Genomic DNA, 21,790 nt, shown 5'->3' with positions numbered 1-21,790 from the left:
TCCACATTTTTATTGGCAAAAATTAAACAGGAAAAACTTTTTATATGAAAAGAATAAACCAAATCCTTGAACTCAGGATGACTTCAACCATTTATCTACATGATCTTTTAAAAAGCATAAATCAGATTATGTCATTCAGTGGCTTAAAATCCCCAGTGGATACTCTTGTGCCTAGAATAATCCAAATACTTTACACACCATGTTCATTACTGCTTCAGGACCATTACTCTCAATCTTCCCTCTTAATTTATTCTGTCCACAACCCGTTGTATATAAAACTTCTTTGACCAGGGATTGAACCTGTGGCCCTGCAGAGGAAGCCCAGAGTTTTACCCACTGGGCCACCAGGAAAATCCTTCCTTCTGCTTTAGATGTTTTCATCCCCCTCTCCCAACATCCCCAACCTGGTTGGCTCATTCCTACTATTTGATTCTCAACCCAAGTGCGACCTCATGAGAGAGATGGGTTCTGATTATTTTAATGGGCATATCCCAAGCCTAGGTATTTGCCACCCTGTTTTGTTTTTATTTTAGCTTATTTCTTGGGTTTCCCCACTAGAACAGAAACTGCATGAGGCAGGGACCTTGATTACCATATTCACCATGGCAGCCCCACCTCTTGGAATAGTGCCAGCTACAATGTTAGGCACTCAGATGATTTGTTGAAATACAGCAACTCACACACTTTCAACAGTTTGAAATATACATATGTAATACAAAGACAAATTTTTATATTTAAAATATAATTATATAAATCATATATAATAATTACTACAGTATGTAGTGAGGGAACATTTCTATCTATGGTAAAGTGTAAAATAAAGTAAAGTGAAGTCACTCAGTTGTGTCCGACTCTTTGCAACCCCATGGACTGTAGCCTGCCAGGCTCCTCAGTCCATGGGGTTTTCCAGGCAAGAATACTGAAGTGGGTTGCCATTTCCTTCTCCTCTACGTATGGTAATTGTATCAATTAATGCCATTAATTGATAATACCTAGTAAAGCATACTAGGGCAGCCTAGTGTGCTTAAGATTCATCTTAAATTGCTATTCTGGTGGCTTCATGGCTTGTGGAAGCATAACCAGTCTCTGTCTACATCTTTACTTGCCTTCTCTCCTGTGTTCCTGTGTTTCATCTCAAATCTCCCTCTGCTTGTGTCTTGCAAGGACTCTGTCATTGGATTTAAGGCTCACTATAAATCTAGGATAATTCCATCTCAAGATACTTAATATCTGTGAAGAGCCTTTTTCCAAAATAAGGTCACATTTACGGGTTCTGGAGGTCAGAACTTGGACATGTACTTCAGCGGAAAGTGCAGGCACTATTCAATTCATTACCCTTGTACTCAAGATAGCCTCATTTCACTTATCTTCCTAGTCACATGCAAGAAGCCGGAAACTGACAGTCCCCATGTCCACCCCAGTGGGTTTAATGCCTGGGCATCAGAAGAGAAAGAGAACCAGAGGACAGCACACCTCTGGATGTGAGCACATTCCAGTCCAAGAGATCAAGACAGACTGGCCCTTCTGGTCGTGAGTAGTGCCCTCCATAGAGAAAGGTGACCCACCGGAAGTAGACTTCTCACCATTCATATTCATGACTCCTCATCCTTGGAGACTATTGAGAAAGATACAGGAGGGAGCCTGGATAACCATTTCAAACCATTCCCGAGTTCCTGGGAATGAAAAAAAGAAGTCTTCCACTTATAGAAATTCATAAAAAGAAAATAGGGGATCCTGTACTCACATCTCCTTTTTCTGGCCTTTAAAAGAAGCATTAACATGAACAACTAACAGTATAAGTCAGTCTAGAATACATAGGTATATTCATTTAGTCATTTATTCAGTAATGTATGTAAGTGACACCTAGGTTCTGTAAATGCAATGGTGATTGAGGCATTTATGGTCCCTGGCCAAATAGGATATATAGTGTGGTTAGTGGGACAACGTGCTGTATTATATACTTGTATTTTCCATTGTCTAAGTGTTGTGATACAAGAACATATACTAGGGGGTTTGTAACATAATTGTAAAGGGGTTAGGGGAAGTAGTGGCATCAAGACTTAGAATAAGGCTTAGAACCAAAGACTTCACCAAAATGTCTGGGTGAAGAGAAGCAGGTTGGGGCAGGTGACAGATGAGGAAGAATCTGGAATTGCAGCAGCTGATGAGATAAACAAGAATTAAAACAAAAGGGCCTTGTGAACATGCTAAGGTATTTGGACTCATCCTACAAGCTAGTGGCATAGTTAGATTGCAGGTTGAAAGGTTCACTCTGACTATAGCATGAAGAACTGACTAGAGTAGCATATGCCAGCGGTGCAGAGGCCAATTTAGAGTGTCTTGAGATAACCCATAGTGTTTATGGGCATGTTAGATACCAAAATAAATCAAAATCCCCTATGGCTCCCCTATTTAGCCATCCTCAGCTCTAATTCCCCAGTCTGTGGGTTACAATGGCCAGTCCAGGGAAGAAGGAAGTTAAGAAACATTGCTTGAAATTCACTGAGTTGCATCTTTTAGCTTCAAATTGGAAGTCAACATAAGAGATTATTGGTCTTTGTAAGCAAAAATTGACTTCAAGCATAGCTAGATCTGGAGACTCAATATCATCAGGACTATGTCTCCATTCTCTTTCCATTTCCTAATTCTGTTCTGTTTTATGTTGGCATCACCTTTAGTCAGGTCTTCTCCAGAGTGGTGTTCCCCTACACTGGCTCAAGGCACATCTTCCTCATCCCGTGATCAGTAGGAAGAGTACATTGTTTCTTGAAACAATTGTGAGACAAAAATGAGAAGACAAAAGTCTTCTCATTGGTAAAAATTAGATCTTTCCAACTCTGAACCAACAAATATGGCAATAAAATAGAACACATTCGTTAGGTTGAAGTGAGGTGCTCATCCCTAAAGTGGGGCATAGATCCATCTTATATAACATACATAGAGAGAGGGACTGGTAATTTTCAAAAGTAAATTCTAAGTGTCATTATCAGAAGTAAAGAATGTTGATTCTGGACTAGCAAAGCTAAAAGCTGTCTACCATACATCCTTATTCTTCCAACCCACCAAACACAGACTTACATTATCAATATGCAGTTTTCCATTAATAATTTCAGGTTGTGGACAAGAATCCTGGCCTTGGGAAAGAAAGGTTAGAAAAGCTTGGACTTTTTTTCTGAGCAAACCTGGCTTCTTAGCCCAAACAGGCTGTGCCATTATCTGTGTGTGGCAGCCAGGTGGACTGCATTTTAGGGACGAGAAGAGTGCCAGCTAGTTATTTCATGCCCTAAATTCCAATTCAGGTCTTAATGAAAAGGATTAACTCCTTGACTAAAGTCATCTTGTACTCTGGAAGTGAAACCCAGAGAACAATTAATAACACAAAACCCAGGACTTTGTCTCTCTCATTGGAGAACTCTCACATTTCATATAGAGCAAAATTTCATTCAAATCTCATTCCCAGAAAGTGCAACTCTGTCAATGAAAGTATCTGTGGGGGATACAAAAATCACCTTGGCCGAATCAATTTCCAAGAGTCTAGGAGTAAGGACTCTGGCCAAACAGAGATATAAGGAGGCCATTTTGGCTGTAAAAACCCCCTGGAAATCCAAAAGTAGCAGTGAATATAGCAGAATTCTTGGTAGCTAACACCATTGAATAGCATCAGATTCTGATATGTCTTATCTTTGGTTACTCCTCTTTGGCCAAAGAGTCATGAAGTTACAATGGAAATAATGACTTTTCTTTAGGATATGTTATTATTGAAATTTTGGACAATGGACCAGAACTTGGCATTGGTTTTTGTGTGTTTGCAATAGATATCTGTCTTTTCTGGCTGTTTAAAGTTTATTTCCCTTTACTGTAATAATACCCCCATCTCTGATTCAGGTGAAATTCCCGGAGAGAATATGTAGCCCTGGCCTGAGAAAATACTTTGGCCATCAGTGATTGGGTCATTGATGAGCATGTGACCTAACTAAGGTCAGTGAGAGTCAGACCAGGGAAGAAATTCAGCTTGAGCACCCTTTAGCAATAAGCAATTTTACCCATTTCTATATAGGCCCAGCAGCATTAGGGAATTCTGAAGACAATAGTTTTATTTCCATTATCTACTGCTGCCTAGCAAATCATCTCTCAAAATTTATTCAGTTAAAAATGCAATTATTTTATTTGCTCATGATTCTGTGAGCTCTGGCAGGTACAGTGGGAGTGGTTTATCACTGCCTCTTAAGGCCTGGAGCCGTCAGTGGGAGGGCTCAAGTGGTGAGGGGTGGTTGAACAGAGGTCATGTGTTTGGAACCCTGGTTCTAGTTCTTTCTCAGATTTCTCAATGCACTTTCTGGCCTCTGTACATGACTAACTTGGGCTCTCTCATGGCATGGTAGATTCAAGGTAATACAATTTCTTTCCTGACAAGTGGATTCTAAAACAGAATATCCAATAGAACAAGATATTTAATATCCAGCATTTGTACAAGCACTTACTAATCTATGACCTGAATCTTTTTTTGGCTAGAGTCACATGGTCAAGGCCAGAGTCAATATAGAAGGGGTTAAAACAAGAGCATACATACCGAGTAATGATATTCAGCTATGAGGAAGGAACACTCATACACCAAGTCTACTATAGGTTTGGATGCTGAATTTCTCACAAAGATAATGAGCCTCTCTTAAGTTGCTTCTCAGAGGCTATAGTTAAATGGTAATTACTCAATCAGGAAAGAAAAAGCATAGTAGCCACCAAAATATTGCTATAGCTCAAAGACTGCCTTGTACAAGGAAAGCTTTACCTTGGGCTGTCTGAGAAATAACATGATATCACACATGCATGCATGCTAATTCACTTCAGGCATGTCCAACTCTTTGCAATTCTATGGACTGTAGCCCGCCAGGCTCCTTTGTCCACGACATTCTCTAGGCAGGAATACTGGAGTGGGTTGCCATGCCCTCCTCCAGGGGATCTCCCCAACCTAGGGATTGAACCCACATCTCTTATGTCTCCTGCATTGGTAGGTGGGTTCTTTACCACTAGTACCACTTGGGAAGCCCACAGGATATCATGAGGAGTTCTAATTTCCTACTTGAGCTTGGTGCCCTACAATTTTGGTGTAAATGGAAATGCAACTTCCTTTTCTAGTTAAAATGTGATGAGCTCTGAACCTAGGACTTGCAGAGAATAGCAACAATAGCAATGATAAATATGTGGTATTTTATTTTATTTTTTTAATTTTATTTTATTTTTAAACTTTACAATATTGTATTAGTTTTGCCAAACAGCCCAGACAATTTCTTTAGCTGTCACCCAGTTCCTCCACATAACATCTGAGTCCCATACAGCCAGCATTTTCTATAATATTTTAGAGCAAACTAATCAAAGAAGTATAAACTCCTTCATGAGGAAGAGTACAAACTAACCTGTGATTTTAAGAATTATAATAAACTTTTATTACAGGGAGTCAGCTATACTACAACTTATCAAAGTAAATATTTTCTGTCTTTTCCTCATTAGTCTAATGTTGGTTCTATTAGCCAGCGTTCTCCAGAGAAACACAATCAATAGAATATATACAGATATATAAAAGAGATTTATTGTTAGAGGTTGGCTTGCACAATTACAGAGTCTGAGAAACCCCATGATCTGCCATCTGCAACCTGGGAGTCCAGGAAAGCCAGTGATACTGGTGGTTAAGGCAGGAGAAGATGGATGTCCCAGCCCAATAAGAGAACAGATCTGCCCTTCCTCTAAATTTTTGTTCTACTTAACACCCTAAATGGTTCAGATAATGTCTGGCGGCCTTGGTGAGAATGATTTGCTTACTTAGTGTATGAATCAAATGTGTCTCCTCCAGAAACACACACAGATACAGACACACTCAGACACACCACAAAACACTCACAGACACACTCAGAAATAATGTTATAGTACCTATCTGGGCATTCCTTAGTCCAAACAAATTGATGCATAAACTTAACCATCTCATTGGCTCCTGCTGCTGTTGCTAAGTCGCTCCAGTTGTGTCCAATTCTGTGTGACCCCAAAGATGGCAGCCCACCAGGCTCTGCCGTCCCTGGGATTCTCCAGACAAGAACACTGGAGTGGGTTGCCATTTCCTTCTCATTGGCTAGGACTACACAATCTGCTTTTCTAAGAGGAAATGCCTCTGAATGGATTTGATTTAAAAGCTTACCACTTGTCCTTTGCCCTTAACTCCTCTCACCAACAAAAGGAGACTCAAAATTGACCTCCTTTACCAGTTACTGGTGACAATGGCAGATCTCTTTGAGAAGAAACCAAAATGAAAATTGACAGCACAAATGGGAGGGTAAGCTGAACCCCATGTGATGATATTACTATATGTTTCAAAGACATCCCTCAAAAAAAAAAGTAGTCTGCTCGATATGAGAAGTTCCCAGTAGGGGAAATATCATGAAGAAAGTGTGACATCTCCTCATGTGAGATGAGAAGACTGACATTTCCTATAGAAAATAGAGTCCTTCTTATTCTAGTTTTGCTTTTTTTATTCCTTTCTTCTGGCAAACTCTCTTTCATTAACACATTTCAGCCAGGCTGAATGTCAACCATTTAATTTGTACAAACTCGGTTGGACCACAGTGAAGGAGTATAAGACTGATCTAATGAAAGAGAATATCACTCCTGAAACTAACACAACATGTACGTCAACTACAGTGCAATAAATTTTTTTAAAATGAATATCAAAACTTCTCCTCTAACATCTATCCTCTTCAGCATTAAAAGTCTTTGACTTTGGTTAGTTAGATATCATATTTGTACAGCATGTCAAGTGTACTAGGTACTCCTCTAGGTGATTTTCTAAGTATTCTTCTAGGATTACAGGAGTGAAGAAAACAAAGCTCTTGTTTAAGGACTTGCATTTATGTGTGCAGGAGGGGCAAGGACTGAGGGGAAAGACAGTATATGCACCAAAAAATAATTAGAATTCATGAACTGATTAGTGCTATGAAGAGAATAAAATGGAGATAGGATAGCAAGTGACTAAGGGAAGGAAGATAAAACGGGCTGAATGAGAACAAGGGCTTGGGTAAAGGAAGAAGAGATTGTTTTAGCTAAGATACTGAGACTCATTCTGAGACCAGAGGTTGGTAAATAGCTAGTGTGAGGTCACAAATGGGCAGTCTAGGACTATCACCTAAGTCTTCTGACTCCAAGGGCTTTATAGGGACTGTGCAATTTATTGCTTTTATGACTTTGCCAAATTAACATTTGTTCAGTGGAACACAGGACGCCAGATGAGGAGCCATGGTTCAACCACTGACCACAAGAACAACTGAAATAAACAAGTTTGTCACAGGTCCTGGAGGAAGTACACAGCATGCCTTGAAGAGCCACGCAGGGGGCTCAAGGCAGACAGAGAGGAAGGCAGGACCTGGAGTACATGGCCATAGGTGGAGTGCTTTGGGGTTCCCAAGCTAGGACATTATTGGTCAATTCAAACCAAAAGAGAAGGTTTTGATCAGCCCCACAGGGGCCTTAACTAAGTAGAACATAGGCCTATAGGTTCTGGGAGGCAGCAGAGATCATTGCTCACAAGGGCCACTGGGGAAATCGTACCAGGAATTCACATTTGCTTGTGACCCCATGGCTGCTATGTAGGGCGCGTGTTTGCATGAGGGGCTACTGTTAATTTAAGACCCCTGCAGGCTGTTTGACCTAATAAAATGGTAACTGAGGCATCAATACCATCGAAGAGCTTAAAGACACTATCACACTTGTCCAAACAGGGACGCTTCTGAGAGCAACAAGGGCACACGCATGAATGAAAAAGGTGATAATAGTTTAAGTATGGTATTTATCTCTGGAGTAATTTTGGTCCTTTCACATATATTATACAGCCTATTCTCCTAAGGAAGAGCAAGCTTCTCACAAATAAGAGACCTGTTGCAAATAAAAGACAAAATATTTCACAGAGATTTCAAGAAACATCCTTACATTTTACAAAACCAATATAAAAACTTGAGAGGCCCTAGGTAAATTAAATACAAAGGATCTCAAAGGGAATACATATGAATATCAAATTAGGAAATATTTACTATGCACATAATAAACACCAGGACCAATGCTAGGTTCTGGGAAACAAAGATAAATATGAGACTATTGCCTGGAGAAACCCTATTCAGCCAGCTAAAGAATACTGTCTGCAACTTAAGAACACTTTATATGTGTCAAAAATAAAGACCATGAACGGTTTCTGCCTTGTTTTCTCTTCAGTTCAGTTCAGGTCAGTTCAGTCGCTCAGTCGTGTCCGACTCTTTGCAACCCCATGGACTGCAGCACGCCAGGCTTCCCTGTCCAACACCAGCTCCCAGAGTTTACCCAAACTCATGTCCATTAAGTTGGTGATGCCATCCAACCATTTCATCCTCTGTCATCCCCTTCTCCTCCTACCTTCAATCTTTCCCAGCATCAGGGTCTTTTCAAATGAGTCAGCTCTTCACATCAAGTGGCCAAAGTATTGGAGTTTCAGCTTCAACATCAGTCCTTCCAATGAACATTCAGGATGATTTCCTTTAGGATGGACTGGTTGGATGCTTTCTCTTACATTTCTATAATCTCTAAATGAGAAGACTTTGACTACCATTGGGTGAACACTCCTAACTGGCCGCTTGTACTACTGTTCCCACCATGTCTATGAAAAAGTGAAAGTGAAAATCACTCAATCATGTCTGACTCTTTGAGACCCCATGGACCGTAGCCGGCCAGGCTCCTCTGTCCATGGAATTCTCCAGGCAAGAATACTGGAATGGGTAGCCATTCCCTTCTCTAGAGTATCTTCCCAACCCAGGAATCAAACCCAGGTCTCCTGCATTGAAGGTGAATTCTATACCTTCTGAGCCACCAGGGAAGCCCTAAGTATTCCTCCAAAAAAAATATTATGATTGCTATGACTTCCATCTTCATAGTAATGTTTGGAAGACAAAAGGGATAAAGATATGAACACTGTTATGAGAAAACTGTCTAAGGGAAAACCTTGAAGATGGCAACTTCTCTGGGTATCTCCAGTTTAATTTGTTTTCTTCCCTGCCATGGAATTCTCCATGAAATCAGTATCTACTTCTATATTCCCTATTCACTATGAAACTCAAGCCTTGGGGACAAATCTGATGTATATCAAGTTGAATCAACTGGCTTCTCATCCCTGGGTATTCGTGGCTCAAAACTTATTACTAATTACTAAAGAAAGGCTTTGTTCTTGGTTGGAGAAATTTCAGAAATCCTGGAGAGACAATGGAAGAGGAGTCCTGAGAGGTAAGGTGCCTGTTCAGATGAAGCAAAAGCCCAGCAGAAGGGAACACTGAATCCAAGATATTCCAGGAGAAGAAGGGCTTTCTAATATCCCAAGGGCCCTGAGAGATGGCCATGCCTTTCAGAAGGTGAGTCTGGGAGTGGTAGTGGAGAGAAGGTGAAAGAAAACCAAGGCTGACATTGTGAATAGTCCCACTTTCTCCTTTTTGTGACCACTGTTAATAGAGCGATGGATTCCAAACGTTTTCAAAGTCATTCAGCAAGCTGGCTTGGCTAATACATCAGAATCTATAAAAAGCTGGTATTTATTTTCTAAGAAAGCCATAGGAACTCAAACTTAAGAAATGCTTTCCCCCATTCATTCCTTACTGACAGGAGATAGTGAACCAGGACCTCCAAGGCAGCAGGGGAACAACCTGTCACAGTTTGTAAACCCAGATGCTTCCAGTTCGAAAGGGATATGTGTCACTAGCCTGGCCTGACTGCCTGCATGTTATGTAACTAAGTTTCTTCATATGTAAAGTTGGGGAAAGAGTAGAAATTTAACCAGAGGATGGTTGTACAGGTTTTTGTTAAGCCAAGAGCAACAGAGAACGTGCACTGAGAAAAGTCAATACACATTTGTCAATTGGCTTGAAATGAAAGAGAGTCACAGTGGGAAGACTGGTGAGTTGTAACCTGCCCAGTCTTCCACTCCTGTGAAGTAACAGCCAGCCTAGAGGGAGAGGATGGTCCAATAAACATCCTGATGATCGCACCCCTTCCTTGCAAATCACTCCAATGAGACCTCCCAGGTGGATGTAGATGAGAGGAACCCCATTGCCAGAAGAAGGGGGCCAATTTGAAGACCAAGAAAGGAGCTCAAAACACAGCCAAAGCAACTGCCTCCGTGTCTTCATGACGACTCCCTTTATGCATTCACTCTTTCATGCATTCACTCTTTCATGCATTCATTCATTAAGAGTGAGCATTTATTAAGTTTCCACTCTGAGCCAGGCATTGCTCTGGGCATGTGCACTCAAGACCCTGTTCCTGCCCACAGGTTTACAGGGCAGTAAGGGAAGACATAATTCAGTGAGTGATGTAAGTGTCTTGACAAGGACACAGTGGAAACCAGAAGAGGAACACCTAGCCAAAACATCTAGAGGGAGAATTAGGTAAACCCTCCAGAGGAGGTGATGTCCAACCTGAAACTGAATGACATGAGTTATTCCAGCAAAAGTGTCAGGAATAAGGGAGTAGTGGTGCTGGGAGAGGCTTTCAGAAAGGGAAACCATATGCCCAGAGGCTCAAAGACCTTTGTAGAGTGGCCTCTACAAGGTAAGCAATGTACTAGATACAATGTGGTATATTCAGATGAGCAAGGTACTACTCTAGGAAGCAAAGAACATAAGCCTAATGAATGAGATGGCTTCAACAGTGCAATAGGCAATAATAGTCTTATTGTGCCTCAGTGAGTCAACATTGCTTTACTCTGTCTAATCAGTTCAGTAATCTGAGCTTCTATAGCTATTACTTCTGCATCCTCTTATTCACCACTTACCCTCAACTGAAGGCTGAGTGCCGAAGAATTGATGCTTTTGAACTGTGGTGTTGGAGAAGACTCTTGAGAGCCCCTTGGACTGCAAGGAGATCCAACCAGTCCATTCTGAAGGAGATCAGCCCTGGGATTTCTTTGGAGGGAATGATGCTGAAGCTGAAACTCCAGTACTTTGGCCACCTCATGCGAAGAGTTAACTCATTGGAAAAGACTCTGATGCTTGGAGGGATTGGGGGCAGGAGGAGAAGGGGACGACAGAGGATGAGATGGCTGGATGGCATCACTGACTCGATGGATGTGAGTCTGAGTGAACTCCAGGAGTTGGTGATGGACAGGGAGGCCTGGCGTGCTGCGATTCATGGGGTCACAAAAAGTTGGACACGACTGAGCGACTGAACTGAATTGAACTGAACCTTATCTTGTAACAGTGACAACAGTAATCTACGCTGACCAGAGCATTTTGAAAAGGCCCTGTGGGGAGAGCCTCTGGCCCCGAACTTGTGTGTTCCCTGTTCAGTATCTAACACAGAGACATCCATTTCAGCAAACATTTGTTCACTCATTAATGGCTTTACCCAGGGCATGAGAGTGCCTGAGAATAGAGAGTAAATATCTGAATGGTACAAACACCAAAGAGGAAGGGCAAGCCATTGGTCATGACTCAAGGACATAAAGGTGAAGAGTTGCAATTGGCCCAGGAAATTGGCTTCTGAATGCCCAGTAATGCTTTCAATCTGATGAGCCATGGGCTATCCCTTCCAAGAATTACTGAAACCCTTAGGGCCCTCTAGATGCCACCTGACCTTGAATAACACTGGAGAAGAAATCTCAAGGACTACTGCGATCTCTTCCTGGCCCCTGGTAAAAGGAGCACCTGACCTTTCGTCTTTCCCATCTCATGGTTCGGGATGATTCAACTGGCCTGGAGCTCCGGTGGAACACTGTCTGCCTGAACTCTGGTGTCCTGCCTCATGGCCTTGGGTCTAGCTGCCAAGTCCCCATGGCAGCCTGGATTCCTGGACTTTTGGTTTTTCCTTGTCATCATCTGGTTGTGAAATAAAGTGCAGCCTCTGCTCTCCTGGCAGTTTCCAGTGTCTGCTCCATTTCATTGCATGGACTCCACTGGATTTTGACAGGTCACCCTCTACATGAAACCACAGTTGAAAGCAGTCTCAAATGAGGCTCTGACAGACTCTCTCTGGGAGTGAAAGATAAGCCGATGACAAATAAAAGCAAACCTTTGAAGCAGAGCATTTAGAGGTAACGTTCCTGGTTGTGGTGTCCTCTCTCTGCCTTGTCACTTCCTTTGCTCTGCTTATGTTCTCTTCTTCCTAGTGAAGTCGCTCAGTCGTGTCTGACTCTGTGATCCCATTGACTGTAGCCCATCAGGCTCCTCCGTCCATGGAATTTTCCAGGCAAGAGTGCTGAAGTGGGTTGCCATTTCCTTCTCCAGAGGATCTTCCCCACTTGGGGATCTAACCCAGGTCTCGTGCATTGCAGGCAGACTCTTTACCCTATGAGCCACCAGGGAAGCCTCTTCTTCCCCAGTAGATGCTAACTGATCAGTGAAAAGCCACATAAGCAAAGACCTATCGGAGATCTTGAGGAATATGCAACCTGTTTTATGTGTTCTGATGATATGGCAAGTAGCTTCAGAGTTACATTTTAGAACTGGTATCATCTTGGTTGATCCAAATTCTCCTTTGAGTGTTGTAGAAATACTATGGGCTTTCAGCTTCAACAATGAGAAGTTAGAAAGTTTTACCTCTGTCTGTAGCCAGAGTACATAGCCCTTACTTGAGAATCAAAATGCCAGCCCTGCATTTCAGAACATTCTTCAACAGAGGAAAGTCATTTTCATCTCTGCACCCCTGTCTGCCATTCTTATTATGGTTCTAAACATCACTCTCTCTTGCCACCTCAGAAGTTAACAATGAAACAAGAGCCTATCTTGAGAGAATACAGAATATTTTAAGCAAGTCTAAATGCATACTGTGGAGATAAAGGATTTACTGTTGCCCGAGTAAATCATAGATTAGTTATCCTAGGCTAAAATTATTATTTGAAATACAAATATCCAAAATATAAATGATGATTCTCTTGTGGCAAAGTTGTGGGGAGGATAGTTAAGTTTAGCATTAGTATTCTCCTCGGGGTTATTGTTTTTTATCACTAGGGATGCCTGAGTTGCTAAGCTCACCCAAGATTAGAAATGTTTCCAAACTGCCTCAGTGTGCACACAGGTCAGAATATGTCCCCATGGGACCACTGGCTCTTAACTGCAACTCTTAATCAGGTTCCTCTGGGGCACTACTATGCCACAGTTCCATGAACATCATTATCAAGCCTGATTTTTGCCCTGTGGCTGCAACAATGGACTTTTCACCTAGTACATGTTTTTACTCTCCGAACCAAGTCACGTGTTTTCTTTTTTCCCCCCTCAGGTAAGATTTTTTGGGGGGAACGTGGCATAGAGTTCTGGATTTATTCCAATAATTTTGGTAAAATAGTACCTTAACCTTCCTGCCTTGGGATTCCCTGGTGGCTCAGATGGTAAAGAATCTGCCTGCAGTGCAGGAGACCCAGGTTCAATCCCTGGGTCCAGAAGATCCCCTGGAGAAGGAAATGGCAATTCACTCCAGTATTTTTGCCTGGAGAATTCCATGGACAGAAGAGCCTGGCAGGCTACAGGCCATGGGGTCACAAAAGTTGGACACGGCTGTACGACTTCCACTTCACTTCACTTTGACCTTCACTTTCCTGATTCCTTATAATACATGTCCTTCTTCTCATAGGGAAGTAATCACCAGATTCCCGGACTGGGGAGTCTCAAGGTAAACACTAGGGTTGGTGCTTACAAATCAGGGCTGTTCAAATTCAAATCCTAGTAAGGAATGGGCAGAGGAAAGCGAACTTCATCCTCTGCTAACCTTCTCTTTCAACAAATTCTTCCTTCTTGACAGAACTACAGCTGACTGAAAACATAGATCCCATGTCTTCATGGAACGTGAAGCTGCAATGTCCAGTTCTTCCTTAATATCTTCTAGCAATAACATCTACCTTCTACATTTCAGGCATATTTTTAATGAAGCTTGGGATTGGGGAGTCAGAGCAGCAAATGGCTGGACTGGTATTCAAACCCTGACAACTTCCTCATGAGGCAGAAGAGTGAAGAGGTAAGGCTGGGGACTGGAGGCTGACGTTTTCAAGGCTTTGAAGTCTCTCCTCCAGTCAACCCCTTGCCCATGCACCTATTTGGGGAAAAGAACCCAATTCTAGATAGGCGGAAGCATGGAGTGTTGTATTGCTGGGAGCTGCATGTGGAGGCAGGGGAGAGGCCAAGGGTGGGGATGTCTTGGACGACTCCTATTCCTAAAGCACTTAAGAATATCTGGTGACGAGTGATCCCCTCCCATCCCACCTCCTGCTGGAACCTGGGAAAAGGATCTGGCTCGATCATTGCTAGCAAGATGTATAATGCATGGGGATGAAACCAAAACTGATTTTAAGAAAAGTCCTCTTAAATCATAAAAGAAACTCTGGGGCTTCTCAAGTGGAAAGAACAAAGTAATAAATGAGAGTGACTCTGCCCCGAAAGCTACTAGGTACAGTAGAGCCTCTCAAATAGACATGGATTGTTTGATTAACACTAAAAAGGCTCTGTCTTCTTCCCAGGGGACAGAACGCAGGTGTCAGAACACAGGTGAACGTCAGAGAGTTGGAGAGCTGACGCAGCTGCTGAAAGTTTTGATATTCATTTACTCAAGCAAGGTCACCATGGTCCTTTACTCAATTACAAGGTCACCGTGGAACTAACTTAGGTATTTTTTCACTGTGTCACCAAAATTCTTCCTCTCTATTATATTATCCCTATTCGGAAAATATACAAACGTACCCTAATAGTATCTTCCTTTAGAATTAAAATCTTTGTCTGGTTATATCTTATTTTCTGTTCCCCTCCACAGGAAAACTTCCAGAAAGTTGTCTATGTGCTGTCTCTATATCCTCACTTACATTCACCTTTTTGCTTTTCCTATTATTAATGGCTTACCAGTCCAACCTGGCTTCGGTACCATCATCAAATTCCACTGAAACTGCTCTTGTCAAACTCAGTGACCTTCATGTTGTCAAATACACAAAGCACTTTTTTCCATCCTCCCTCTTGTATAAAACACTCCCCTTTCTTGACTTCCAGGACAATACTCTTCTGGGTATTTCCTCCCTCTGTTACTGGCCATTCCTTCTAACTTTTGTTGTTGCTGTTGTTGTTTTTTTCCTCTCTCTTTAACTTTCTTCATACAACTCCTTCTTCATCATACTCCTTCAGTATTCTTGCCTTGAGAATCCCACAAACAGTATGAATAGGCAAAAAGATAGGACACTGAAAGATGAACTCCCCAGGTCAGTAGGTACCCAATATGCTACTGGAGATCAGTGGAGAAATAACTCCAGAAAGAATGAAGAGATGGAACCAAAACAAAAACAACACCCAGTTGTGGATGTGAGTGGTGATGGAAGCAAAGTCTGATGCTGTAAAGAGCAATATTGCATAGGAACCTGGAATGTTAGGTCCGTGAATCAAGGCAAATTGGAAGTGGTCAAGCAGGAGATGGCAAGTAATTGAATTCCTACCTCTGTGCTAAATATTCCTTCATTTCTATTTTTGGCCCATACCTCTTCCCTGAGCTCCAGATCTGTTCACCCATCTGCCTGTTTGACAGCTCCATAACCTCATGGTCATTTGAGGATCCACATTCCAAGGCAGACTCCTGTTTCCTCCTGAATTTCCCTTCTCCGTGTCAGTAAGTAAGATCATCAGTTATTTAATATTAAAGTTATAAATGTAAGTGCAATCTCCTCCCTTATTCTTCCTTGTCCCTCTCACCCTTCATACCCGATCCACTTAGTGTTTCAGTGCTAGTCACTCAGGCATGTCTGACTCTATGCGACCCCAGGGAGCATAGACCACCAGGCCCCTCCATCCATGGAATTCTTCAGGCAAGAGTACTGGAGTGGGTTGCCATTTCCTTTTCCATGGGATATTCCCAACTCAGGGATCGAACCTGGGTCTCCCATGCTGCAGGCAGGCTCTTTACCATCTGAGCCACCAGGAAGCCCAATCCATCAGACCCTGATTATTTATCTCTAACATGAATCTCAGCTCTGTCCCAGATGCTACATCTCCATTGTCACCTCCACATTCCAACCATCATCCTCCTCTGTCCTAATGATCATAGTAGCCTCTTGGCATATCGCCCTGCTTCCATTGTCATTCATCTCCTGCCAATTTTCTTTACCGCAGAGACAATGATCTTTATAAACATGTAAATAAAATTACATTGCCTTCTAATTCAATTCCCTGGATGAGTGCCCGAATGCATTTAGAATAAAATCTGGACACCTGCAGCACCCTGATCTGATCTCAGTCTCTCTTTTCAATGTACCTCATTCCTCATCATTCCTTCAATGTGCCAGTCTTCCTCATCATTACCCTCCAGCCATCAGGTATATCCTCATCATTATCTCACATCATAATCCCATGCTTATTTTCTTCATAAGGCATTCAGTAAGCTTAAAAATATTTCCTTAAATGATACCCACATTCTAATTCCTGGAATATGTGTCATTGTACGTGGCAGAAAAACCTTGCAATGGTAATCAAGTTAAAGATCTTGAGATGGGGAGATTATCCTGACTTCTCCAGAGGAAACTTAAATGCCTTCACAAGTGTCCTTTATAAGAGGAAGGCTGAAGAAGATGTTACCATGAAAGAGAGGGTTGCAACATGATCATGGACGCAGAAACTGGTATGATAAGTCCACAAGCCCAGGAATGCCGGTGGTCATTAGAAGCTCAAAGCGGCAAACAGGGGCTTCCCCCCAGAACCTCTAAAGTGACGGCAGCCCTGCTGACACCTGGATTTCAACCCAGTGATACTGATTGGTCCTCAGGAGTATTAGCAAATACATTTCTGTTAAGTTGCTGGGGTTGTGGTCATTTGCTACGGCAGCAATGGCACCCCATTCCAGTACCCCTGCCTGGAAAATCCCATGGACGGAGGAGCCTGGTAGGCTGCAGTCCATGGGGTCGCGGAGAGTCAGACACGACTGAGCGACTTGCACTTTTCACTCTCATGCATTGGAGAAGGAAATGGCAACCCACTCCAGTGTTCTTGCCTGAAGAATCCCAGGGACGGGGCAGCCTGGTGGGCTGCCGTCTATGGGGTCGCACAGAGTCGGACACGACTGAAGTGACTTAGCAGCAGCAGCAGCTACAGCAGCCACAGGAAAACAATTCAGGGTTATCATAACTTGTGATGATTTTATCTATTTATTTTAGTCATGTTCTCCCTTTTTAGTCTGTAAGCACTATGAGAGCAGAATTACATCTGTCTCTATTGTTTTCCATTGTATGACCAGTACTTTGCCATTAGTAGTTCAGTAAATGTATTCTGGGTGAATTGATTAATTTACCTTTCAATAAAGTGTTACACTTTAAGAGATCATTCAAAAGTTTTACATCCAACCTTTTGTCTATAGGCTGTGATATCCAATATCAGTCAATGAAGCAGGAAACTTTTCTTCCTGTCTCAGCTCCACCCAACCCAAAGCCAATCCATCAGCCACTCTCCAGTCCTAAATATGTATTTGAGTTGGCTGAAAGCTTTGTTCAGGTTTTTCTTTGTACAGTTCAGTTCAGTTGCTCAGTCGTGTCCAACTCTTTGCAACCCCATGGACTGCAGCACGCCAGGCTTCCCTGTCTATCACCAACTCCCAGAGTTTACCCAAACTCATGTCCATTGAGTCGGTGATGCCATCCAACCATCTCATCCTCTGTCAGCCCCTTCTCCTCGTGCCCTCAATCTTTTCCAGCATCAGGGTCTTTTCAAATGAGTCAGCTCTTCTCATCAGGTGGCCAAAGTATTGGAATTTCAGCTTCAGCATCAGTCCTTCCAATGAATGTTCAGGGCTGATATCCTTTAGGATGGACTGATTGGATCTTGCAGTCCAAGGGACTCTCAAGAGTCTTCTCCAGCACCACAGTTCAAAAGTATCAATTCTTTAGTGCTCAGCTTTCTTTATAGTCCAACTCTCACATCCATACATGACTACTGGAAAAACCATAGCCTTGACTAGACAGACCTTTGTTGACAAAGTAATGTCTGCTTTTTAATATGCTGTCTAGGTTGGTCATAACTTTTCTTCCAAGGAGTAAGTGTCTTTTAATTTCATGGCTGCAATCACCATCTGCAGTGATTTTGGAGCCCCCCAAAATAAAGTCTGACACTCTTTCCCCATCTATCTACCATGAAGTGATGGGACCAGATGCCATGATCTTCGTTTTCTGAATGTTGAGCTTTAAGCCAACTTTTTCACTCTCCTCTTTCACTTTCATCAAGAGGCTTTTGAGTTCCTCTTCACTTTCTACCATAAAGGTGGTGTCATCTGCATATCTGAGGTTATTGATATTTCTCCCGGCAATCTTGATTCCAGCTTGTGCTTCATCCAGCCCAGTGTTTCTCATGATGTACTCTGCATATTTCTTTGTAACCAACCCAATATATCTTTCTCCAACATCACCCCACCTCCACTCTACTCCAAACTCCTAGACTCTCTTCTTGGACTGAAAAAAAACCCTTCTTAACTGGTTTACCTACTTCACTTCTTTTCCCTTTCTAATCTGAATTAAAAATGACCTAATAAATAAATTTGGTCCCATAACATTATGTTTAATGTCCTTCAGTGACTTCTTTGACCAACATCATTAACACATTTTACAAAGATTTTGCTGTTTGTCCACTCCTACTTCTCCAGCATTTCACCATGAAACCCACTTCTTACCTTTGTGCAGTAGCATGGGGACTCTTACTTTTGTGCAGCAGCATGGAGGCTTAGGCTGACTAAGATATTCAGTTACTGTTCATCCCCTTCACCAGACTGTGCACTCTAAGAGGGCATGAGGGTAGAAATCATATATTTTATTAAAATTATTTCTGTAGTCACAGAATTTATCAAAGGGTCCAATTTAGCAGTAGTTTCTTTCCAACAATTAAAAGATGTTGAATGAGTGAATGGTAACAAATAAAAATAGTTTAACTTTTTTAAAGAAATGCTTTAATTTTTATGGAGACTTTAAATATTTTAAAGTGTTTTTACACACTATTGCACTTAATACTCCTAGGGATCCTGTAACAAAGACAGAAGAGGTAATGCAATTCTTTTCACTTTTTGTAAGAGGAAGAATCGGGCTCTCAGAGGTTTAAATGACTTAGCCAGTATAATGTGGCTAGTAAGTTTTCAAAGAGGTAATTACGCTACACACAAATGTAGAACACAACCTGCACTTTATGTCTAAGCATAACCTTACTGTCTTGATTGTATCATGTCAAGCAGTGTGCATTGTAAGTGCATTAATTAATTTAATCCAGAAAATAACCCCATGAAGCAGGTACCCCTGTGTTCTCATTTTAAAGTTGAAGAAATTGATTTGTGGTTGAGTAACTTTAAAAAAAAACCCACAGTTGATGTTTGGGAGAAACAAGGTTTAAACTTAGGTCTGTGTCATTCCAAAGCCCCAGACTCTTAGTGGCTCACCTGGGAGATTCTTGTTTAATACTGAGGTGTTTCAGATATACAAAAAGCATAAAAAATAATATAATGTGATCCATTAATTTACCATTCAGCGTAAGAAATAAAGCATCACAGATAAAAGTGTGGTTTCCCAGGTCTCTTATGATATTTTCTTCTCTCACTGATAGAGTTAACTAGTCTTCATTAAGAGTAATTTCAGTATAACGTTTACACCAAGAAGAGCAATCAGTCTTTGGAAGGAGGAAGATTTCTCTATTGTTCTAATCCATGCATGAGAAAAAAATGTACAAGGAAGAGTAGCTTGTGGCAAGCCCCCGCGCCCCCACTCCTCTCTCATCCTCATTATATCACTGCAGCATTTAGGTCGAGAAAACAAATCATTGTCCAAAGTCAATTGATCTTTTGTCAAGCCTGATCCAATATGTTTGGTCAATGAGGAGGGCCCTGTAAGCAGCCCTTTGGAAATTGCCTCATATTCCGGACACTTTGCAAATCTCCTCTGACTAATGTAGCTCTGGACCCTCCTGGGAATAGCAAAATGTTTCTGCCACATCTTAATCCCATATAGGGCTAATTCAAACTTTGATAAGATTTTAGATGTGGTAATTTTTAGAATACTTGGAAACCAGACCTTTGAGGGAGTTAAGCTTCTTCACCAGTCAACTGGTTCTTGGGAAAAAATCAATTAGGTAGAAATACCACCCTATTTTTTTTTTTTTAACCAACTAATGGAATCTTTGATACAAAGAGGACATGATTATAGAATCCATGGAACGCTCATTGGGCATTGCCCTATTTAACTTGGAGAGAGTCTACTTGCAAAAAAAAAAAAAAAAAAAGAAGTGCAGCAGATTGCTGTTTTCCATGACACAGATGTATAAAACATTTGGTCTCGAATTCTCTTTCAACAGCTGGTATTTTGAATCTGAGCTCTGGGTTGTACTATTAGTTCAGAAAGCTTGTGATGCTGTGACAGTGTCCACTGGCTGTAATTTTTCCTTAATTGTGCCTGCTGGCTAGGGCACCTTCTTCATGCGCTCTTCCATATTCTGAAAAATTGTACCAGTCCTAATAAGTCAAGCAAAGACCTATTTAATTAACTGATTATTACATATCATCTGTCAGATAACTGGAATATGGAATCACTCTGTAATCAGTCTAGGTCTCTAAAATACTTGCATACTTGTAAAAACAAAGAGAAAATCGGGACATAAAAAAGTAATAAGCAGTTTCTTTTAACTACAGGCTTGAACTGAACACTCTTTGGTTCTTCTTCAAGCAAATTTTTCCTTCTTTTTGCATAATAACATTGAGTTTAAGAGGAGGACTGGCTCAAAAGAAAAACAAACAAAGAAAAGAGGAAGAAGGGAAAGTTCCATCCATCCTCGGTAAATTAATACCCCTGAAAGAAAAGTCCAATATGGATATTCCTCTAAGGAAACCTGAAAAAAAAAAATGCTTTTTAGTACATGTTTCTGGAAGGCCTTTTACAAAGTCCAAGGACAGACTGACCATAGGAATGGACATGAGACAAGTCATTCTGGAACAGTCAAATGAACCTTGCTAAATATCCCCAAATCAAATAATGAGCACGCTTGGTTCCAGGCAGCTGCAGGTGGAAATGTGCCTGACATTGGTCACCAGTGTTTGCTCTTGTCTGGGATGCTTTCACACTTAATTCTCCACCGCCTGCCTCCCTCCCCTCCCCTCTGCCTTTTCTATTCCTTGCAGTCAAGAAAGATTCATAATGGAATGTTGACTCGGTGATCTCATTCCAAGGCCCTGTCTATTTAGACACAATAATTTGAAGAGGAAATAAAACTAGTCATATTGGAAAAGGAAAACTAATAAAAAGGTTTTAGTCAGTCACTTAAAAGGAAGAAACTGAATTCAATCTCTGTTTCATTCCCAAGCTGGTTTGTGTACGTAGGCCAAGCCTGGATAATAACACAAGCTCAACAAATCAGGATTCTGTTCTTGAGAAATTCAACATGTAGCTGAAAAGCCCTCATACGGGGGCCCTTCACTAATAGCTGATTTGCAGTCATTTCTGAAGTGGAAGGTAGCAGCTGTCTCCCAGCTGGCTAACATCAGGGGCTGGTGATAGCACCAGCAAGTGACACATAGTCTTTTGAATTGCAACTGTCAGATTGATGAAGGAAGAAGAATGTACTTCACAAAAACTTCAAGGAGGAATCTGGGTAAATTTTGTACTCAATGGTGCCGATATTAACAAAGAGACTAATTAGCCATGGAAATTGCGTTATAGTTTTACCCCTTCTAGAAACTGGAGTTGCTTCCTCAATACACAGAAGCCAAAAAGCTAAAAACTCAGGAATGATAACTTTCAACCCAAAGCATATTTTTAAATGAAAGTTGG

At 41.6% G+C, this 21,790-nt stretch overlaps 1 long non-coding RNA gene across 1 annotated transcript; it reads left to right on the top strand.

Annotated features, from left to right (window-relative positions):
• Positions 1-11,185: 11,185 nt before the first annotated feature.
• Positions 11,186-14,640, top strand: LOC112587777. Its single transcript, XR_003112219.3, has 3 exons — positions 11,186-12,079; positions 13,894-13,995; positions 14,495-14,640. It is a non-coding gene; the product is annotated as an uncharacterized LOC112587777 (long non-coding RNA).
• Positions 14,641-21,790: the final 7,150 nt, after the last annotated feature.

Source organism: Bubalus bubalis, chromosome 11, assembly GCF_019923935.1.
Source record: "Bubalus bubalis isolate 160015118507 breed Murrah chromosome 11, NDDB_SH_1, whole genome shotgun sequence".
Lineage (NCBI taxonomy): Eukaryota > Metazoa > Chordata > Mammalia > Artiodactyla > Bovidae > Bubalus > Bubalus bubalis.
This window is presented reverse-complemented; position numbering and strand designations above follow the sequence as displayed.